At 42.7% G+C, this 18827-nt stretch overlaps 1 protein-coding gene across 1 annotated transcript in view; it reads right to left on the minus strand.

Annotated features, from left to right (window-relative positions):
* TACR1 (tachykinin receptor 1) overlaps positions 1-18827 on the minus strand; it is a 276626-nt gene that overhangs the window by 76396 nt on the left and 181403 nt on the right. The gene's annotated exons all lie outside the window — the stretch shown is intronic.

Genomic DNA, 18827 nt, shown 5'->3' on the forward strand with positions numbered 1-18827 from the left:
ACAGGTGTCGCTATTAGAATCACTGGCACAGAGCGGCACAATGACAGAGTCTGGATATGGCAGCAGGGTTGGGAGACCATATGGCATCACAATTAAAAAGATTAAGGAGATATTTTTACAGTAATACACCCCAGTACAGTTGCAATAGAAAAAAAGTGTACTCTCTCTCTCTGAACTGTCCCTGCCTGCACTATGGTTGCTTGCAGTCTTTGAATGGGGAGTGCTTCCTGTGATGATCTCACTTGGCAGACTATGAAATGACTTCAAACTCTCCCTGCCTGCCTGCAGTGATGCCGGCTTGAAGTCAATGGATTTCCCCTGATCTGTATTATCGGTAACGCTGATTAGTGGCCACACGGTGTCTGCTCTCTCTCTAGCCAGAACAAATGCAGGCTTGAGGTGAATGGATTCACCACTGTAAAGTATATATAGGGCCGTGACATCACAGGGCTGGCTGGCTGCTGATGTCCCATGCTGCCAAGTGATTCAGGGTGATCACACCTACTCGCCTTGCCACCTTCCCAGACTTCCTTGCCCCATATCCTCACATGTGTAGCCGCCATTTTAGCCCCCCCACCCCTCGACCCGCACAAAATACAGTGAATCAAATTTTTTATGAAATTCAAAACAAATTTGACTATATCAGCTTCGATTCGCCCATCTCTATTTACAACAATAACTTGCACCAAAACTTTAGTGCACACTGTCACATTGCAAGCCAAGCCCTTCATGCCAAGTCATTCCCCATCTTAACCACATCCACTGTCTAGTGAGGTGCAACGGTATCTAAAACACATACTGTGTGTCGTGCAAGGCCTGTATGCAGGCTTCTTGACACAAATTGAGCCAGAATTCTGGGGCATTTCCCCCAGGATGTATAAATAATCTTTTAAATCCATGTATGAGGCCCCACCAACGCATAACCAAAAACCTTTATTATTTAGACAAATATCAGCTGGTTGAAAATCTTTTGGCAGCATAACTGACAATTCCGTGAGCAAGGGAGCATGTAGCATCAGGGGAGCCCATATAGCAGCTATCGAGTTCCAATAAAGCCCAGCCCAAGTTTGCCCAATAGTGATTGCGTAACAAGAACCTGTGCAGAACTCAATGCAAACAATGAGGGTGGAGAATTGGCCCAATGATGATAGAAAGTGTGTGAAGTTGGAAACCTTGTGTTCTGGATCGCATAGCCTTGCACTAAAAGGAGATTCCATTTTGATATTTGGTGTGGGCCCCTTCTATGTATGCCACAGAAGTTATTATCATGGTCTTGTTCTGCTGATAGGTGCCCAGATAATTCAGACTATTCTGTACAAACCCTTATCATCCTTACCCTTTACCTATCTATATATATCCACAAAAGAAAGGTGGGACTGCAGCACACAAAGTACGGGGAAGTCAAGTAGCTCTATTCCATTCCAAAAAGAGCAACGTTTCAGCTGCCCATTAAATGGGCGGCTGAAACATTGCTTTTTCTGGAATGAAATAGAGCTACTTGACTTCACCGTACTTTGTGTGCTGCAGTCCCACCTTTCTTTTGTGGATATCTATCTATCTCAAATCTATCTATTTATCTCTATATCTCTCATATCTATCTATGCTGATGGGCATCAGGACAACATTTGCCAACACAATACAGTCTGCTAGAGTGCGGTTCAGGAATACAATCACTGTAGGGACTCTACAGTGAAGCTTGCAGCCCCTCGCTTACAGCTAAACCATGTCATTTTGTAGGACCTCGTTTGTGTACGTACAGTAATGCACCTATTATGTTAGTAACATTTGAGTGTATTTTAGGTTAAGTAATCGAAGTCCATAGTTTAAGTGCATAAACACGAAAAGAAAAATGGCTTATTTATTGTTATTTGACAACTTGTGTCCTCTTAACCCATCATGTAAGCAGCTCTTAGTAAAGACTGGGAATGAAGCGGACATGTCTACCATCTCTCCATCTATCCTTAGCAAAGATTCCCATCATGATCTAAAGGCTCAGCTATGGCTGATTTATATCCAGATCCATGAGAGGAGGGAGCTTGCATTATTACTTACAGACATTTGGATTTCTTGCATTTTGGTTGTTGCTTACAAATCCTTTATAGGAACACTCCAGAAAACTGTTCTCATGTAGGACCTGGGGAGTACGAATCACTTTACCTTTAGGCCGCCCAATAGGCATAATACAGTTTTTTCCAGACTGCTTTTAAAACCCTTCAGCATAAAAGAGATTAGAAAACTTACATATGAACCTGTTATGTAGTTGTACATGTGGTAGAGAAATGCTAGAAACATGCAAACAAAGAGGTGGAAGTTCCCTCAATAAAGACATTGCAATGTTTGAGGAAAAGGGTAAACATTGATAGAACGATTAAGCAGCAGTAATGGATCAGGAACCTTTGTTTGTATTCTAATTTTTTCTACAGTAAAATAGGTAAAGCAGATACATTATCTAGTTAGGAAGTGCAAAGGTTAAGTGCCAAGGGACTCACAGGCTTCTATTCCAGTCTCATTATTGTCATGCTCCAGTGGCCACCTGCCATTTATCAGCTATTTCTGGACTTTTAAAGAACATCCACATCCTGCGTGACCTATGAAATGTGTTCTGCTGAGCTGAGAGTAGTGCACTGTAGATAGTCGCACCAAGCAAGATTACTTCAGAGAGTGGTCCCTTATGAACAACCCCTTTCCTTATGACCTAGTTGGACATATGGACATTGAAGAAGGTGCCATTGCACATAAGGGTTCTCAATCTGGCAGAACTAAAGTGGGGTCAACTCTGGTAGTCACAGGTGCCTTGTAAAGCTGTTCTGAGAGGTCACACAGAGTTGGATAGTAAGAGAAGCTTAAGTCATGTCAAATAGGTGATGGACGGTCCTTCTAAGTAGGGGTTGATTAGATGGGACAACCCTTTTACTTTGACCATAGATGTTAGATAGTTCTTGAAAGGACCTTCAAGTGGACTACAAGGCTTGGCAGGAGCTATAGGGTGTTGTCGTTAGAAATATACTGTAGGCTAGAAAGGTCGGGTTTGTCAAATTTTCTGGCTGATCAATGGCACCAGAGCTGCTTGGCATTGGCTTAGCTATACTTTACCAATGAAATAACTGTTCTGGCAGGGGATTAAAAGGCCTGATAATAGGGACCTACTTTATGGCACCAGTCTTCACTGTCAATGCTTCCTGTACTTCTTACTGACTATTAGGAAATGACGGTTCAGACAATTACTGACTGGAGAGGGCTACTGCTGTGGGCAGCGATTGACTAAGAGGGCAATTCTTATGTGGCAGGATGGAAAACAGGTAACGCTGACAATGGGGACCAGCACAGTCAGAAAGGCACCGGCGAGGAGGATCTTCACACTCTTTAAAGGTAAAAATGTTTCCCTTTAAAAGGGGTTCTCCGGTGCTTACACGCGGCACCCCGTTTGTAATCAGTCCCCGGAGCATGGTCGCTCCGGGTCTGATTACAGACGACCACCGGGCCGGCGGCGTGTGACGTCACGCCTCCGCCCCCTTGTGACGTCATGCTCCACCCCTCAATGCAAGCCTACGGGAGGGGGCGTGACAGCTATCATGCCCCCTCCCATAGGCTTGCATTGAGGGGCGGAGCGTGAGGTCACACGGGGGCGGAGGCGTGACGTCACACGCCGCCGGCCCTGTAGTCGCCCGTAATCAGACTCGGAGCGACCACGCTCCGGGGACTGATTACAAACGGGGTGCCGCGTGCAAGATCACAGGGGTCCCCAGCAGCGGGACTCCCGCGATCAAGCATCTTATCCCCTATCCTTTGGATAGGGGAAAAGATGTGTAAGCACCGGAGAACCCCTTTAAGACACAAAACCTTCCAGCCAACATCGAATGTCAGATTCCAAGATCGAGTGTTGAGTATTTTTCCCTTCATGTTCATATCTGAACACTGCTAAAAAGAGCTATTCCTATAAAAGTATACAGAATTATTATGGTTCATGATGGTTGTCATACAGCTGCATTCTATCATCTGTATTACAGCTAAAATAACCAGACGCCTTGTCTTTCTTGAACCATATGGTGACTTAATTTGAGTTCAAACTACAAGATTTGCATGTTACATACGTAAAAAATGACCTGTAATTTATATTATTTATATGAGATTAAACTTAAGCTAATGCAAATTAGATCAAAGACTATTAAACGGGCCACACGCCAGCAAAAACAGAACTTTTTATGAAATCCATAAAATAATCCAATACGTGACAACAACAAAAAGCACAGTTCTCTCTGCTGACATCATGAGCACAGTGCTCTCTGCTGACATCTCTGTTCATTTTAGGAACTGTCCAGAGCAGCATATGTTTGCTATGGGGATTTTCTCCTACTCTGGACAGTTTTAAAAATGTGAAAAGAGCAAAAAAAGGAAAGACCGACGGGAAGGCGCCTAGTGTGATACTGTTGATGACAGGTGGGGGGGTTAGTCGAAGAGTAGGTAATGGATGCTCACCTTGAGCGAGCAAAAGACTAGCATGTAGACCCACAGTGGGGTTAGTGGTATAGATGATAGTCCACCGGATGCAGCTGCTAAGCCCAGGGTACAGGACAGGACTAGCCAGTCCTGGAGAGATATGCACTAGCGAGGAAGAAAAAACCCTTTCAAAGGGTGCTGCTGTTGTCCTGGTGAGATGAAGATAAGAAGCCCGAGGCAGAAATATTTTGCAAGGTATAGCTTCTTTATTGGTGCAGAATCATAGCAAGCAGGGATACAGACAGGATAACGCGTTTCGGGGGACAGCGCCCCCTTCTTCATATCAGTGCTCACTGATCTGAAGAAGGGGGCGTTGTCCCCCGAAACGCGTTATCCTGTCTGTATCCCTGCTTGCTATGATTCTGCACCAATAAAGAAGCTATACCTTGCAAAATATTTCTGCCTCGGGCTTCTTATCTTCATCTCACCAGGACAACAGCAGCACCCTTTGAAAGGGTTTTTTCTTCCTCGCTACTGCACAGTTTTTAAAATGGACAGAGATGTCAGCAGAGAGCACTGTGTTCCAAAAAGAAAATAATTTCCTCTGTAGTATTCAGCAGCTAATAAGTACTGGAAAGATTAAGATTTTTTTTTTAACAGAAGTCATTTACAAAACTGTTAAACTTTCTGGCACCAGTTGATTAAAAAAAAAAGTTTTCCACCGGAGTACCCCTTTAAGTGAATGGCACACAGGGGGTGGGGCTTTGCCAACTCAATTTACATATTTATTGTCTGTGACTGTACTTCCCTATGATGTGGAGTCACAGACAATGAATATGTAAATTGAGCCGATGAAGCTTCGCCTCCTGTGTGCAATTCACTGAATTTAGCAGAGGATCTTCTGGGGGACATATCTCAGGACCAACTGGACATATTTAAGTAAGTGACCCCTCGTTGGACTCCTGTTCACCCACATTATAACCCAGTGTATTGGGTATAGTGTGGGTAAACAGGCTGACCGTTTTCCCTTAAAGGGGTACTCCACCTCTAGACATCTTATCCCCTATCCAAAGGATAGGGGATAAGTTGTCTGATCGCGGGGGTCCCGCCGCTGGGGAACCCCGCAATATAGCATGGGGGCGGAGTCGTGACGTCATGAACTTCCGTCCCCGTGGTCGGGATCCAGACCCTCCAGCGCTTCCGGACCAGAAACCGGTGGGTCCGCATGCTATATTGCGGGAGTCCCCAGCAGCAGGACCCCCGCAATCAGACATCTTATCCCCCTATCCTTTGGATAGGGGATAAGATGTCTAGGGGTGGAATACCCCTTTAAGTGACTTTGGTACACACTTCTGGTAAATCAGTTCTTGCTGATTTATGAAGTGCGACCTTTCTTTCAAACGTCGCAAGTTTGTCGCAAAGCCCTCAATTTGTACAAATCTACACCAGCCCAGACTTGGCTTACGAAATTGGCTGTGGAGAGCATTTAAAAAAATAAATAAAAAAAAAAAGCTGTATATATTTTTTGTTTTTCGCACAACGGGGAAAATAGTCAGCGATAAGTTGAAGCGGAGAAATCATACAAAGTGGTGTTCTGAAGTGATTTATTGTTTTTTGATTTATCAACCCCTATGCGATATTATTAGAGATGAGCGAACTTACAGTAAATTCGATTCGTCACGAACTTCTCGGCTCGGCAGTTGATGGCTTTTCCTGCATCAATTAGTTCAGCTTTCAGGTGCTCCGGTGGGCTGGAAAAGGTGGATACAGTCCTAGGAGACTCTTTTCTAGGAATGCATCCACCTTTTCCAGCCCACCGGAGCACCTGAAAGCTGAACTAATTTATGCAGGAAAAGACATCAACTGCCGAGCCGAGAAGTTCGTGACTAATCGAATTTACTGTAAATTCGCTCATCTCTAGATATTATGATAAATATATTGCACGTACGCAAAACCAAAGCAAAATATGGGACCACAAAACATACTTTCTAAAGACACAGTGATAAATGTCCCTCTATATCAGTGATTCCCAACCAGGGTACCTCCAGCTGTTGCAAAACAACAACTCCTAGCATGCCCGGACAGCCTTCGGCTGTCCGGGCATGCTAGAAGTTGTAGTTTTGCAACAGCTGGAGGCACCCTGGTTGGGAAACCCAGCTCTATATCTTAGAGAAAACGAATATACCAGCCCTTATAAAAATGTGGTCTATATACAATCAATTCGAGTCATTTTTTGCAGAAAGAAAGGCCAAAAATAACTTCTATAGAGTTTAGGTGTTCCATTAGTATTATGCATTGCTCGGTAGGCAGTAAGGTCAAATGATGCATTATCATAAGTGCAAATATGAAAAAGTGAATACAAATCTCAGTCTGACATTTCCTATGCAAACAATAAGGTAGCAAAAGAGTTTAATAAAAAATGGAGAGAGAAGAGAAATGGCAAATGCAAAGCTTTAAGATGGAAAGTAAACAAGGTGAATGGAATGGTGGGATTTATTATGCTGAGGAAGGGAGGGACCTTTCTTGCCGCAGGAGTGTTTGGAGAAGAAACTGATATAAACCATACAGTATAATGATCACGGAGGAAATCATTACTCAGTATGGGAAGCCTCTCTGGATTTAAAGGGTACCTCTCATCAAATAAACTTTTGATATATTTTAGATTAATGAATGTTGAATAACTTTCCAATAGCACGTTAATGAAAAATATGCTTCTTTCTATTATATTTTTCCCGATCAGTCCTGTCAGCAAGCATTTCTGACTCATGCTGGAGTCCTAAACACTCAGAGCTGCCAGCCTGCTTTGTTCACAGCCAAACAGGCTGTGAACAAAGCAGGCTGGCAGCTCTGAGTGTTCTCCTTTGTGAACAAAGCAGACTGGCAGCTCGTAGTGTTTAGGACTCCAGCATGAGTCTGAAATGCTTGCTGCCAGGACTGGTAGGGAGACCCCTAGTGGTCATTTCTTCAAAGTGGAAAATTAAATAGAAAGAAGCATATTCTTTTAATAGCATGCAATTGTAAAGTTATTCTGCATACATTAATCTATAATATATCAAAAGTTTTTTTGATGAGAGGTACCCTTTAAACTCATATTTACTCATTGTAAAGTATAAAATATGGGTCTGCAGTTTCAAGCCCTTCACTTGGTAAATGGTCACTTTCATTAAAACTAATTTTTGCTATTGCACTCCTTATGGTGTTTAAAAAAAAAAGTTTTCTATGTTTTATTTGTGTTTAAAAAAGCTGTCACTAGGTGTCTCCCTACTAGTCCAGAGCACATTTCCCCCTGATCTCTTGCACAGACTTTGGACTCCTGCTGGCCTGGCAGAAGTCCAAAATCAGGAAATGCAGTCTGAAGTGCTGAGGGGGGAGGGGGGGGGCGTGTGCAGCCTTAGCCAATCAGACCTCTTCTCACACTGAACTGCTCTGGACTGTGTGTAGCAGAGTGAGGGAGGAAGTTCTCCCCTGTATGGCTTCAGATGATGTTACAGCCTGCTGGGGAACGCCCCTTCCCAGTCTGTGAATCTGACTGAGTCTGAGCAGAAAATACAGAGCAATAATAAGGTAGAAAACTAAAAAATAATAAAAATGAAGGCAGGGAGTGGTTTATCATTATGGGGCAGTGAACTGGGAGGATTATAAAATGTAAAAAGATCATGAGAGGTACTCTTTAAAGGGTAGCTCCCACCATCCTATTTTATTTTTTGCTAGCCCGTTCCTCCCCCCCCCGCTACGGTACGGCACTAGCCTGTTCCCTCCTCCCCCCACGCCCCGCATACCCCATTCCCTCATTACACTTGCAGTTACTGCAGAGTCCGGCACCAGGCGTGCAGGGACAGCGGTGGCAACGAGGCGGCAGTGATGTGCGGGATGAGTGGCCTCCCAGCCAGTGGCCGGGGAGCCAATGCGCTCGCTCCCGCCTGTCTGATTGACAGGCAGGGAGCGAGTGCAGCCTAACTGAAAAAGGACTGATTGCCACTCCAAAATCAGTCCTTTTTCAGTGGCCGGTTTTTAAATGTAAATTAAACCTTTTTAATGAAAAAAAAATAATAAAAGTATATTAGAGATATGTTGTAGTACATAAGTACTACAACATATCAAAAAATAAAGTTGGCGACAGTGCCCATTTAATAGTATACCTACAAGCATTACCCAAACTAAAGAGCATAACATGTAACATTTAGTGTTGGGTGCGAATATTTGCAATTCAAATTTTTATCGCGAATATTGCAAATATATTCGCTACATATTCGAATTCACTTTTTTCCCCATATTCGCATATTCCTTCTTTTCACTTGTGGGCCAATTAGAATGATGCAAATACACTATAATCAGGAAGACGGATAGAATAATTTGTCGCCAAGACCACCTCAACCGAATGGTTTGCTGTCTCCCTGGTGCCAGGGTTCGGCATGTGGTGGAAAGGGTGGACAAATTACTAGGGGGGGCTGGGGATGACCCAGCTGTCGTGGTCCATGTGGGAACCAACGACAGAATACATGGTAGGTGGAGGTCCTTGAAGAATAATTACAAGGAACTAGGTGCCAAGCTGAAGGGAAGGACCTCTAAGGTTGTGTTCTCTGGAATACTTCCTGTGCCATGCGCATCGCAGGAAAGACAGCGGGAGCTTAGGGAGTTAAATGCATGGCTTAAGTCGTGGTGTGAGGGGGAAGGGTTTGGGTTTTTAGAGCACTGGGCTGACTTTTCATTGGGGTACAAACTCTATTCTACGGATAATTTGCACCTGAATGGAAGGGGGTCTGCTGTGCTGGGGGAGAGAATCCTGGAAGGGGTGGCTGAGTATTTAAACTAGGTGAGTGGGGGGAGGATAATAAAGCAAAGAAAGCAGACAGTGGGATGGATAGGTTAGAGAGGGGTCAGGACATAATGGCGGGTGGAGAGGAGTCCTGTGGGGGGAGGTTAAGAACAGTGGATAAGGAGATTCATGCGTTACAAACCAGCTGTAAAAATAAATGTAGCCCGAAAAATTGTAATCCCAATAATTCAAAAAATTCCATTAGCCCCAATAACTCAATAACTACAATAAGCCCCATTAACTCAAAAAATACCATTAGCCCCAATAACTTAAATAACAACGTTAGACGCAATAACGCAAAAAATCCCATTAGCCCCAATAACTTAAATAATAACGTTAGACCCAATAACTCAAAAAATCCCATTAGCCCCAATAACTTAAATAGTACAATTAGCCCTTATAACTCAAAAAATGACATTAACCCCAATAACTCTGAAAATCCCATTAGTGAGACTATATGTGTAAAACTTAATGGAAATGTAAAGTGTACGTTCACAAATGCCAGAAGCCTAGCAAATAAAATGGGGGAGCTTGAGGCCTTGATACTGGAGGAACATATTGATATAGTTGGGGTCACTGAGACATGGCTGGACTCCTCGCATGACTGGGCTGTTAATCTGCAGGGGTTTACATTGTTTCGCAAGGATAGAATGAACAGAAAAGGTGGTGGAGTCTGTCTGTATGTAAGAAGTGGTATGAAAGTCAATGTGAACGATGCCATAGTGTGTGATGATTCTGAGGAGGTGGAATCACTGTGGGTAGAATTACAAAAGGAGGGAAATACTGAAAAAATAATATTTGGTGTAATTTACAGACCCCCTAATATCACTGAAGAGATAGAAGGTCGGCTGTATAAACAAATAGAGAGGGCCGCCCGGGCAAGTACAGTGGTAATAATGGGAGATTTTAACTATCCAGATATAGATTGGGGCCGGGGGTTGGCTAAAACTACAAAGGGGAGAAAATTCCTAAATTTATTGCAGGATAATTTTATGGGCCAGTTTGTGGAGGACCCAACAAGAAGTGATGCCTTGTTGGATCTGATCATTTCCAACAACGCAGAGCTGGTTGGTAATGTAACTGTGAGGGAAAACCTTGGTAATAGCGACCACAATATAGTTACTTTTGACTTAAAATGTAGAAAACAAAGACAGACGGGGAAAGCAAAAACATATAACTTTAAAAAGGCAAATTTCCCTGGGCTGAGGGCTGCACTACAGGACATAGACTGGGGGGAGGTGTTGTCAAATACTGATACAGAAGGTAAATGGGACATCTTTAAATCAACTCTAAATAACTATACAGCTAAATATATACCAAAGGGGAACAAATATAAACGATTAAAACTAAATCCTACATGGCTGACAAATGAGGTTAAAAGAGCAATAAACAACAAAAAAATAGCCTTCAAAAAATACAAATCTGATGGGTCAGCTATAACATTTAAACAGTACAAGGAGCTTAATAAAATCTGTAAAAATGTAATAAAAACAGCAAAAATTCAAAATGAGAGACAGGTGGCCGAAGAAAGCAAAACTAATCCTAAATATTTTTTTAGATATATAAATACAAAAAAACCAAGGACAGAGCATGTAGGACCCCTTAATAATGATAATGGGGAGGTTGTCACGGGTGATCAAGAGAAGGCGGAGCTACTGAATGGGTTCTTTAGTTCTGTATATACTATGGAAGAAGGAGCTGACATTGGTCAGGTCAGTGCTGGTAACACATCATATAATGTATTGAACTGGCTTAATGTAGAGATGGTACAAGGTAAGTTAAGTAAAGTAAATGTAAGCAAATCTCCAGGGCCGGATGGACTACACCCAAGAGTTCTTAGAGAGGTAAGTTCAGTAATATCTGTACCCTTGTTCATGATATTTAGAGATTCTCTGGTGTCTGGTATTGTGCCAAGGGACTGGCGCAAGGCTAATGTGATACCAATCTTCAAGAAGGGCTCTAGGTCTTCGCCAGGCAATTATAGACCGGTAAGTCTAACGTGCATTGTGGGTAAATTGTTTGAAGGACTTATAAGGGATTACATACAGGAATACATAGGGGATAATAGTATTATAAGTGATAGCCAGCATGGGTTTACTAAGGATAGAAGTTGTCAAACCAATCTAATTTGCTTTTATGAAGAGGTGAGTAGAAGCCTTGACAGAGGAATGGCTGTGGATATAGTGTTTCTGGATTTTGCCAAAGCATTTGATACTGTCCCTCACAGACATCTGACAGGTAAGTTAAGGTCCTTGGGCTTGGAAACTTTAGTTTGTAACTGGATTGAACACTGGCTCATGGATCGTACCCAGAGAGTGGTGGTAAATGATTCGTACTCTGATTGGTCCCCGGTTATTAGTGGTGTACCCCAAGGTTCAGTACTGGGCCCGCTGCTGTTTAATTTATTTATCAATGATATAGAGGATGGTATTAACAGCTCTGTTTCTATCTTTGCAGATGACACCAAGCTTTGTAGCACGGTACAGTCTATAGAGGATGTGCATAAGTTACAAGATGACTTGGATAGACTAAGTGTCTGGGCATCCACTTGGCAAATGAGGTTCAATGTGGATAAATGTAAAGTTATGCATCTGGGTACTAATAACCTGCATGCGTCGTATGTCTTAGGGGGGATTAAACTGGCAGAGTCACTGGTAGAGAAGGATCTGGGTGTACTTGTAGATCACAGACTACAAAATAGCATGCAATGTCAGGCTGCTGCTTCTAAAGCCGGCAGGATATTGTCATGTATAAAAAGAGGCATGGACTCGAGGGGCAGGGACATAATACTCCCCCTTTATAAAGCATTGGTACGGCCTCACCTGGAATATGCTGTTCAGTTTTGGTCGCCTGTTCATAAAAGGGACACTGCGGAGTTGGAAAGGGTGCAGAGACGCGCGACTAAACTAATATGGGGCATGGAACATCTTAGCTATGAGGAGCGATTAAAGGAGTTACAATTGTTTAGTCTTGAGAAGAGACGTTTAAGGGGGGATATGATAAACGTATATAAGTATATAAATGGCCCATACAAAAAATATGGAGAAAAACTGTTCCAGGTTAAACCCCCCCAAAGGACGAGGGGGCACTCCCTCCGTCTGGAGAAGAAAAGGTTTAGTCTAAAGGGGCGGCACGCCTTCTTTACCGTGAGGACTGTGAATTTATGGAACGGTCTACCTCAGGAACTGGTCACAGCAGGAACAATTAACAGCTTTAAAGCAGGGTTAGATACATTCCTGGAACAAAATAACATTAATGCTTATGCAGAATTATAAAACTACATCCCTTTCCCTTATCCCCTTACATCCTTCCCTTCAATCCCCTGGTTGGACTTGATGGACGTATGTCTTTTTTCAACCATACTAACTATGTAACTAAATATGTAACTATGTAACTTGTCAGAGGTTATCAACAACATCCCTAGCAACTAATAGTAAAGTTGCCCATCCCCGCACTGTTTTTATTCTTGAGTACGTGAATATGCGAATATTCACATATGTGAACATAACAAATACGTGAAATTCGTGAATATGAATATTCGTCTATATATTTGCGAAATATCACTAATTTGAATATGGGCAATGCCGCTCATCACTAGTAACATTATGTTATTTAAAAATATATACTTTGTTATTACAGAAAAAAAAATACAATATAAAAACAATTAAAACCAATACAGTTTGTAGGACACAAACAGTGTTTCTGGCATTGAATGTGTCCTTGGTGGTCGTTCCAAGTTGGCATACAAGCAAACCACTCTGCTTTGGCCACAGCATGATATTTAGATACAGGATTGGTTTAAATAACTAATTTTTTTTGTCCAGTATGGCATACACTCACTAGCCATGTTGTTAGGTACACCTGTTAAATTTGTTGTTAACACAAATAGCTAATCAGCCAATCACCATGGCAGCAACCCAATGCATTTAGGCATGTAGATGTGGTCAAGACAACTTGCTGAAGTTTAAACAGAGCCTTAAAATGGGGAAGAAAGGGGATTTTAGTGACTTTGAATGTGGCATGGTTGTTGGTACCAGACTGACTTGTCTGAGTAATTCAGAAACTGCTGATCTACTGGAATATTTTACGCACAACCCTCTCTAGGGTTTATAGAGAATTACCTGAAAAAGATAAATCATCCAGTGAGCTGCATTTGTGTGGACAAAAATACCTTGTTGATGTTAGAAGAGAATGGGCAGATTGGTTTGAGATGAAAGAAGGGCAATAGCAACTTAAATAACCACTCGTTACAACCAAGGTATGCAGAATACCATCTTTGAACACACAATACATCAAACCTTGAAGCAGATGGGATACAGCAGCAGAACATCACACCCGGTGCCACTCCTGTCAGATGAGAGGAACTGGAAACTGATACTACAATTTGCACAGGCTCACCAAAATTGGACAATGAAAGACTGGAAGAATGTTTTCTGGTCTGATGAGTCTTGATATTCAGATGGCAGAGTTGGAATTTGGCATAAATAACATGAAAGCATGGATCCATCCTGACTAGTATGAACAGATCAGGCTGGTGGTGATGGTGTCATGGTGTGGGGAGCATTATCTTGGCACACTTCGGGCCCTTTAGTGCTAATTGAGCATAGTTTAAATGTGACAGCCTACCTGAGTATTGTTACTGACCATGTTCTCTTTATGGCCACAGTGAACCAATCTTCTGATGACTACTTCCAGCAGGATAATGCCCCATGGCACATCACATCATCTCATACATGACAATGAGGTCACTGGACTCCAATGGCCTCCACAGTCACCAGATCTCAATCCAATAAATCACCTTGGGATGCGGTGGAATCAGAGATCTCATCATGTCCATATGGACCGAAGTCTCTGAGGAATGTTTCCAGCACCTTGTAGAAAGTATGCCATGAAGAATGAAGGAAAAAGGTGGTTCAAATCGATGCAAGCAAGGTGTATATAATAAAGGGGCAAGTGAGTGTATTTTTAAAGGTTGCAGCCACCATCCAGCATATTGTATATTTGCATTAACATTTAAACCTCCTAATAAACACAATGTAACCCCAAATAGATAATAAACAGAGATGTTACAGTACAGTGATGATAAATTGTTTCAGTACAGGTATATTAAATAGTAATACATATAAAAGGTCATTTGATATCAGTGGCGTAGCTATAGAGGTCGCGATTGCGACCGGGTCTCATAGCCAAGCTGGCTGCACCCATCACTACACTATGTGCTGCAGCAGCAGGTGGTGCCTTTGGGCAGCGCCCGAGGGCCCGGGCCCATCACTGCCAACACATTTTTTTTTATATCATGTCGGGCAGGGCGCAGGCCCGCACATCTATTCCAAGCCCCTGACCTGGTCCTCCTCTGATCCCTTGACATTCCCGGCGGCAGTGCATAGGAGCAGCATGCTTCAGCACCGCGGCACTGGAGGGTGAGGATATTGTGGATGTGCGCAGGATGGTGAGGGGGGTAGATGTGTTGTTAGTCCACTCTATGTGGAAGCACTGTATAGGGGGGGGGGGGGGGGGCACTGTATGTTGGTTGCTACCTAACTTTCTCAGAAAGACCCTTCTTTCTGATGTTCAGTTGGGGCCCTAGTTTCTGTTCCCGAACCTTTTGCAAAAACTACAACTCCCATCATGCCCTGGCAAGCTATAAGGGCTTAGAGTTGTGGTTTTGAAACAGGTAGAGCAGTGTTTCCAACACAGTGTGCCTCCAGCTATTGCAAAACTTCAACTCCCAGCATGCCCGGGAAGCAGCAACTACAGAACCTGCTGCTGTCAGGGAATGCTGGGAATAGTAGTTTTGCAACAACTGGAGAGTCTACAGTTTTTATAATATGCTGGAACTTGCAGTCTTGCTGAGCTTGGTAAAACTGCAACAGTTACAAAGCCTGGAGCTGTCAGGGAATGCTAGGAGTAGTAGTTTTGCAAAAGCTAATGAGCCACAGCGTAGGCACAGTGTGTCCCCAGCTGTTGCAAAACTACAACTCTCAGCATGCCCAGACAGCTCAGATAGAACAGAATAAACAGTGGAGGCTAATGGGGGATGTAAATTACACCCCTATATATGCCAGTGCACAAGAATACAGCCAAAATAATCACGTGATTATAAAGTTGCAGAGCCAAGTAAGCCTTGATGAGGATAAGAGGGGTGTCATGAGAAGAGCAGAGTATGGAGGAGGACAGATGGGTCTGGAGGAGGACAGTGCAGTGGTGGGATTCAGCTGAACTGAGAAAAAACACTGTGTGACAGTATTATTATTATTATGGGCACAGTGTGTGGCATGGTTATATTTAGAGGGTACATTGTATGGCAGGGTTATATTCTGAGGGTACAGCGTATAGCAGGGTTATGTTTTGAGGGTGCAGCATGTAGCAGTATTATATTCATGAGGTACAGTGTGTGACAATAATATATTTAGAGGGTACAGTGTGTGACAATAATATATTTAGAGGGTACAGTGTGTGACAATAATATATTTAGAGGGTACAGTGTGTGATAATAATATATTTAGAGGGTACAGTGTGTGACAATAATATATTTAGAGGGTACAGTGTGTGACAATAATATATTTAGAGGGTACAGTGTGTGGAAGTATTATATTTAGGGGCACAGTGGGTGGCAGGGTTATATTCAGGGGGTACAGTGTGTGACAGTATTATATTCAGGGGTACAGTGTGTGGCAGTATTATATTCAAGGGGTACAGTTTTTTGCAGTTTTATATTCAGGGGGCACAGTACTTGGCAGGATTATAATGATTAATGTCTTTATATAGAGGATGAGGATCTATCAATGTGATGAACCAATAATGTGCGGGTGTCAGACTCTGTGGAAGATATAGCTGGAAAAAGACCTGGTGCCCGGACAAGATGAGGATGAAAAGAAAAGACAACAGAGAAGATGTCACTCAGGTCACAGATATCATTGTGTATTCTGTCTGACCCAATCTGTGGCTCTCCAGACATGATGGGAGTTGTAGCTTTGCAACAGCTGGACAGCCACTTGAACCAAGGACCCTCACCATAAAAATGGGCTGCTTATTTTAAAATCCCTGAACCTATTTTTGGTCCTAGTTCGGCCCTGCCTGTAAGTCATTAATATCTTTGTACAGCCGAGGCTGGGTACGGGTGTTGTCCGGGATTAGGGGAGCGGGTTATGGGGGGTAGGGGGGGCCCAGGACAATTTTTTACACCTGTGATTTCTAGCTACGCTCGTTTGATATCCTACACAAATTGATGTCAGAAAACAGTTATAATAAACAAAGGGATATCACAGTGATGCCAAGAATTCTCTGAGGTGGAAGAATGTCCATTGGGCCTTCTGGGGCCCTAGGGTCTATGTACAACTGTAACCTCTGTTTAGTCACGCCTTTGCTGAGGAGATACAAAATTCATATTCTTTTTCGCCTAGTTGAAATTGAAAAAAATATTTTCAAATCAACTGGTGCCAGAAACTTAAACAGATTTGTAAATTACTTCTATTTAAAAATCTCAATCCTTCCAGTACTTACCAGCTGCTGTATACTACAGAGGAAGTTGTGTATTTCGTTCCAGTCTGTCTACAGTGCTCTCTGTCCATGTCAGGAAGCGTCCGGAGCAGAAGAGGTTTGCTATGGGGATTTGCTTTGTGTTTAGACTGGAAAGTACTATACAACTTCCTCTGTAGTATACAACAGCTGATAAGTACTGGAAGAATTAAGATTGTCTAATAGAAGTTATTTGTAAACATTTTTTTTTCTCCAGAGTACCTCTTTAATATCACCTTGCTAAAATACAATTCCTGTCAGCAGTAACATATCTCCACAATAAGAACAGACAGCTGTAGACAACCCCTATTTTTGTAAGATCAAACAACAGGTTGGTTTTGGAATTTTGTAATAAAATTGTACGATTTGATGACAGGGCCTCCTCATATAATCTGGGAGAGGGTGGAAGTCTAAACACTCAGACACATGAGGCATGCACAAGATGGAGTGAAGCAGTGTACTTTTTTTGGGGGATATATTTATAGTTTAAGACATTACAATAGGAATTCTTCTAGGGTTGAATAGATGTGTGGACAGATATTGGAGAAGACATTCTAACCTCCCTGCTCATCATAATACCTTTGCTGCATTAAATGGGCTTTCTGAGTTGTCATTTTACAATATATGCCAATGTGAGGATCTGACCACTGAAAAAACTACGTACCACAAAGTAGGGGTCCACGATACTCTAATAATCAGTAGAGCAGAGATCCCCAATATTTTGTATAATGTGAAACACTTGTGGCATCAAATCTCATTAAATATTTAAAGGGGTACTCTACTGGGCAGCCTAACGGCTGCATTCGGAACTATTGTTCCAAATGCTGTGTGCGCGATGCGGTGGTCAGGCCGTTACATCCTCTCCCATAGACTTGTATTGGGGGCATGGCCTGACGTTATGAGGGGGAGTGGCCGACCCCCCACAGCACGTGCGCGCACGCACAGCATTCGGAACTAAGTGTTCAGAGAGCAGCCGGAAGGCTGGCCAGTGGAGTACCCCTTTAAGAGCAAATTGACATTACCCACACTAACGTGATAAACTCATACAGGTTCTTAGTGCTGATAATGCAAATTCCAACGCTATTTACCTTTTTCTGATCTGTGGAGCCGTTCCAGAGTTAAGCTTAAAAATCTAAATATGTAAATGAATTGCTTTGGTGCTATGGGGGTATTCCCAACCCCTTGGTGCACTTACTATTCTGCCAGCATGGTTCGGTTCGTTGCCATGTCCCCTTCACAAATATTTATAGGCCTGCCTTCACCCCAATGTGCAATGACACCGGCCCATACCACCACCGTGCACGCTGCTTTATTGCTACTCCCGGAAGCATCGCATGCACAGTGGTGGAGATCTCATGGCGCGTGTCAGCTATATATATCTTTGAATATTGATGAAGGGGGTGTTACACGGGGCCAAGCCGGGCATGTAGAAGAGTGCACCAAGGGTCTAGGAACGCCCATGGTGCAGTAAAACTGTAAAACAACACCATGGATCAGAAAAAGGTAAACAGAGTTGGAATCAGCATCACCCTGACTATAAACCCGCATGAGCAAGTTAGAGCCGGTGAAGCTCTTGTCAGTTTCTTTTTAAGGGAAAGGCATATTACTGATATGAACATAGCAATTCTGCTCTTACCTTACCCCCTATAGTAGATTTTAGTATTATTTTGAGTTATCAACAGTTAGGTAGTGACATGCTGGAGTTTTATTTTTTAGAGAAATATTTGCTATAGGTTACATCAATGTCTAAACTTGAAAAAAAAAACTTAAATGTAGTTTAAAAAAAAAAAAATCTTAGGCTGCTCCCGTTAATACACGTACGTTTGAAACATAATTATTAACACACGTTAAACAACCCCATTCAAGTCAATGGGTTTTTTCGTTTACCCTTTGTCACACGTTATAGCCCGTCATGACTAACGTACGTTAGTTGTGAAGGGAGAAATAACGTGACCTGCACTAATTTTTCGCACGTCACAAGAAACGGGTATATTAACGTATGTTATTTTTCACATTGAATTCTATGGCCGGACATACGTTAGAAAATACACCCGTT

Source organism: Hyla sarda, chromosome 4, assembly GCF_029499605.1.
Source record: "Hyla sarda isolate aHylSar1 chromosome 4, aHylSar1.hap1, whole genome shotgun sequence".
Classification (NCBI taxonomy): Eukaryota; Metazoa; Chordata; class Amphibia; order Anura; family Hylidae; genus Hyla; species Hyla sarda.